The sequence below is a fragment of the Peromyscus maniculatus genome, chromosome 2 (assembly GCF_049852395.1).
Source record: "Peromyscus maniculatus bairdii isolate BWxNUB_F1_BW_parent chromosome 2, HU_Pman_BW_mat_3.1, whole genome shotgun sequence".
In the NCBI taxonomy this organism is placed as follows: domain Eukaryota; kingdom Metazoa; phylum Chordata; class Mammalia; order Rodentia; family Cricetidae; genus Peromyscus; species Peromyscus maniculatus.
Window position 1 is genome coordinate 112,770,961 of NC_134853.1, and position 5,414 is coordinate 112,776,374.

Below are 5,414 nucleotides of genomic sequence, written 5' to 3' on the forward strand. Positions count from 1 at the left end.
AGAGGTCATTAGCAAGCCAGGAACAGAATTCAGGTGGTGGTAGCCCCAACTTGCTTTTGGTCCTGGTTTTTCATCACAGCAATAGAAAGTCTAACTAAAACACCATTAAACAAATATATCAAAGTATCAGGATAAAACATCAGCATAAAAGAATTGGTACGCTCTTTATATACCAATGCCCAGTCTACTGACACCATCACATTATCTCATTCTCAAGAGCCTTAAAACCCAAAATATCTAGGAATAGATATGACCAAGTAGGTTAAAGATTCTTACAAAAAAATCTAAAATGATGATAAAACTAAGGAAGACACTAGATTATAATTTAGAAGAAAATAAATGACCATGATCTATATAGTCAATGGAATATATGCTAGAAAACTATGGAAATTCTTCACAGAACTATAAAAGATAATCCTAAAATATATAGGAAAGTAAAAAGACCCAAATATCCAAAATATACTGTTAAAAGTCTAATTTTAAATTATATTATATATCTAGTATAGTAACAGAGTCAGAATGGTTGTCATAGAGACATATGGAACCATGTAATAGAATAGATGACAAAGAAATCATCTCAACTACTTACAACCTGCTGATTTTGATAAAGGTTCCCTAGTGTATGTTGGAGAAAATATAGGCTCCATTGTAAGGAATTCTGCTAAAACTGGATACCCACAGGTAGAAGGTTGAAACTAGGAAAATCCAACTCAAAATGAGTGAGTAACCTTAATGTGATACCTGGAATACTAAAATGAGGAAAAGATGAGAAATGAAGCTACAGAAACAGTCAATGACCTCCCAAGGGATGATTCTATTAAACGAGGAAATTCCAGCAAAATAGACAAATGGACCCTCATTTAATATTACAAAATACAGAGCTCTGTATAGCCCATAAACAACAGGGGGGGGGGATTGCAGAAGGGGTGAAATTTTTGCCAGATTACCTGATAAAGGATTAGTGTTCAGGATACACAAAGAACTCAAAAATGTAAACAAAAAGTATGTTATCTGATCAATAGATTAGCAAATTAGCTGGAGACCTCTTTTTAAGAAAAAAAGCACAGAGAGCTAGTAAGATGTAAAAAAATGTTCATATCTTTAGCAATGAATAGTATTTAATTAAAAATTACATTGTAGTTTCAGAGGGGCTACATCCTGAAAATGAAACATGGCAAACACTGTCAAGAAGACAAGGGGAGAAGAAGGAAAAAACTTTCGTATATTGTTAGGAGGAATGTAAATTAGAATGGTTACCATAGAAACAAGTACGAGGGTTCCTCAAAAATGAATCAAACAAATACACAGAAGGATATTGTTGGGTTCAGCTGTTCAACTTCTAGGTGCATAGCCAAAGAAACCTAATGTCAGCATAGTAGCCCTGTATGGCCATGTTTTTAATGACATCATTTCCAGTAGTCACACTACAGACTTAGCCTAGGTGGTTATGGGATGGATAAAGTTAATCAATAATAAAGCAGAAAAGAATTATATCACCTTAAGAAGGATGGATTTTAGAACTGGATAGCATCCTATTAAATGGCATAAGCTAGACTCAGAAATAAAAATACTGCATTTTTTTCTCTCAGATATTTTATCTAGAAACAAAGAAAACTATGTAAACATAGACCTAACCATTTGGGAGGGGGAGAGGGGCATTATGAGGGGACTAGAGGGTGAAGATAATCAAAGTGTCATATGTGGATGTATGGAAATGTCACAATGAAGTAATTTATTTTCTAGAATTTATATTGGGTCTCTGCAATACACTATATTGAGAAAGTATAATAGATTAATGAGAAGAACATATATTGGATACCATATTTTAGAATCTGTTACATTTGTTCCATACCATGTACCAGCTCATAGTATTTCCACAAACATCTTCACACATTAGCCTTATGCCACTGTGCCTCTCTCATGAGGCTTGACAATTTTGTGAGTTTGAGTCTTCCAAAAATGTGTTTTCTCCCTTCATGAGACAGAGGAATAAGAAAGTTTACACTATCTCTTCAGCTTCATTTATTGAGATCCTCCTTTAGTCAAACATGAACAAAGAGTTGGAAACACTCAATTAAATGGAGGATATTCTTTTGGTTTGTTAAATTTATTTGAACTGAAGTCTCAACATTAGCTATAAGTTTGTCTTCTGAAGGTCATTCAGTCTTTCTGACATTCCATTCTCTTGCATTTAAAATGAAGGCAAATTCTATTTTTCAAAATTGTGGAAACTCAGATAAAGGATGGAACTATTTTGCAACAGTCCTACTTATTCCTTTGAGTAAATAGTAGACACTGACTTAATTAATGTTCATTTCCCTCATATGTTTAAGGGTTATTGTGATTACATAATAGGATAATGGATATGAAATCGCTTTAGTATTTTGAAACAGGAATTTGTGATAAAGTAGGAGTCAACATGCCACTGTTCTTTCCCTTTGCAAGTTTAAGCCCAAGAGGCAGACACTTTGAGATCAAAGTAGCAATTTAATTACTGATAAAAGCTTAGAAATGTCATTTTGATGTGTTTCTCAATGTTTTATTCTAAAATTAAACTTCCCTCCTTAGGCACAGGTACATTTCAAACGTTCCAATCTTACCCACTGGGACAGATAACTTGCTACAAGGTGGAGAGCAAAGAGGGTGAATGCTTCCTTCAGCAAAAAAGAGACCCTGACAGGAGTGTTGCTACAATTATGTTTTAAAATTCATCCATCGGGTAAGGCAGTCCACCCAATGGGAAATAAGATAGCAGTATTTCTTTACTTCCTATCTATGAAGAAAGGAGACATGGGTTTGGAAAATATTATTCTAAAAAGACATATGCACATTCCTTTTCATAAATTCAAAATAACCTCCTCCCAGTCTACCATCCTCGTATATGGCTGGAACTTCTAATTCACATTTCTACAGTATATGTGTATTTCCTTGAAGGCTCCTTAGAGCTTTCCCTTCAAATATAATAATACATCTAGAGAAAACCTCAGGATAGAGAAACCTGTATTTACAGAATTATACATTTGTATGTTATATTTGTATATAAAATATACTTGCTATGTGTGGTTTCTGTCAGTGAATGTATAAATAAATGGAAACATAAAGAGAAAATGACTTTGAAATGTTAGATATAATCATTTTAAGGTATGATTATGGGTGATCATTATTATGCTTTTTGTACTTTTCAGTAATTGCTAATAATTTGTTTTTTTAAAGTTGACACCTCCTTCTGCATTGTTTGTGAGTAATAATAAAGTAGGTGAACAGCATGTGGATGCTTTTTATATACTAGAGGAATTATCACCTTGTAATCTGAATTGAGTATTTTCTTCCTGTTGCTTTGCTGAGAGCCTCACTATAACTTTTTTGTTAGTTTTTATTTTCTCACAGAGATTTTAGTTTTTGAAATATTTGGTGCAACTACCTCCTCCTCCTTCTCCCGCATCCCTCCCTGCTTCTTGTCCTCATCCTCTTTGTCCTTCTCTTTCTCTTGCTCCTTTTGTTCTTTTTTATAAAAGCTTAGATTAGAGAAGTTTTATCCCATCCCACTTTTCTCTGAGCTGTAATAGTTTTAATTTTCTGTTTTAATTTTTATGATGTAGAATGTTTATTGGTATATACTTCCCAAAGTCAGCATCTGAATTTATCCAACACTCAGTGGTATAATCATTGTTTCACCTTTACCATACACTCAAGTTCTGCATGAATTTGTATTTATCTCTTAGTTTGCTTCATTTCAGTTTTTTCCTTAATAAGAATCATGCTTTTAAAACCACGTAGTATTGTATATTTTGAAATGTGGTTTGTTAAATCCCACCTTTTGTTTCCAGAATGCAGTTCAAAATTGAAATGATGGACAATTACTCGACAGAGAGAATCACACATACATTTGTCAGCCTTCATTACAGCATCTTCCGCAATTTCTTTGTCTCAGTCAATATTATAGTATTTGCCATCTTGAAGAGACACCACTTGAAATGACATCTAGTCAAGTCTATGATACAATTGATCTTTCAATTATTAACAGTCTGGGATGCAGCTGGATTTCAAGTTGGAAAAAGTCTTGGATTGACAACTTCCACGTGTAAAACTGGCTGTTTTGTGAACAGATGGGAAAACAAGGATTTTCGGAGAAAGCACAGAGACTAATATAGACACCAGGTTATTGATAGAAGTGGAGTAAGTACAAATCAGTGAAGTAGAAGCTTTGTTGAGATATCTTCCCAGTACCTCCTTGGATTAAGAAATTCTGCCTTTTTCTTGAAATGCATAGATCCTTTGTGTGGATGTATATGCAAGGCCAGATGCAAATATACTATTCCTAATATCATGTGGATTCACAATTTATCTCATACGATAAATGCTCTCCCATTCTAGAAGAAACTCCTTGTATTCTAATATAATAATTTGCAATATGTTAATACCTTTGGTCAATTGCTAATTTTAACAGTAGTCACACAGCTTTTTTTTATTAGTGTTACAATTGAACAAGAATAAATTATCTCTGAAGTGTAAGTATCTAGAGTCATTGTGTTTTTTTCTTTGCATAAGTTATATGATTAGCAATAACTAAAGAATTCATATTGTAGGAATATATGTTAACAAATAGTAAACTATGAAAGAAGGAACCACATTTGTAGATTAATTATGGTTTTTGAAACTGTGTCTTGCTTTACAACCATGCTGGTCTTGAACTTAGCATCCTCCTACCTCTACCTCTGAAGTTCTGGGATATACAAGCTTGTACTACTAGCCCCTCTTTAGTGAGCACTGTTTCTAATTTAGTTCTCTCTCGACATAGATTATGCATATCCATTGACTTGCATATGAATGGAATAATTGGACATGTATCCCACTGCTTCGTATTCCTTTTATTCAACATCATGCTTATCTATCATCTTCATTGTTTCATTGTAATCACAGTTTTTTCCACTTAATTCATATTCATGCTCTGTTAGAGCAAACTATAACTTTTAAATATATTTTGCTGTTACTGGGAATTTAGATTCTTTCAAGCTGTTGGCTATTATAACTGTAAAGTTACTTTTAAACATTCTTGTATAAATGTTTTGTTAGATATAAACGTTAACTTTGTTGTTGTGTGGTCATTGGTGATATGGCTTTATAGCTTTAATAGACACTTCTCAATACCTTTCCAAAGTGCCCTGTCTACTTATTTCTTTGTCAGAAATATATACAAGTTCAGCAGCTCCACTTCTATCAATATCCTGGAGTCTATATTAGTCTATGTGCTACAAACATGCAATGCCTGAAGATACCAGAAGAGGGTGTCAAATTATCTGGATCTGGAATTACCAATGATTGTTAAGAACTAGGTGCTGGGAATTGAACCTGGGGTCTCTGGAAAGGCATCAAGTACTCTGAAATGCTGCTCCAGCTCTCCTGCTTTAGTTGTT

General features: G+C 33.7%; 1 long non-coding RNA gene across 1 annotated transcript; it reads left to right on the top strand.

Annotated features, from left to right (window-relative positions):
- The first annotated feature begins 568 nt into the window (after positions 1-568).
- LOC121827620 (uncharacterized) lies at positions 569-4,327 on the top strand. Its single transcript, XR_006069934.2, has 3 exons — positions 569-719; positions 2,569-2,719; positions 3,828-4,327. It is a non-coding gene; the product is annotated as an uncharacterized LOC121827620 (long non-coding RNA).
- Positions 4,328-5,414: the final 1,087 nt, after the last annotated feature.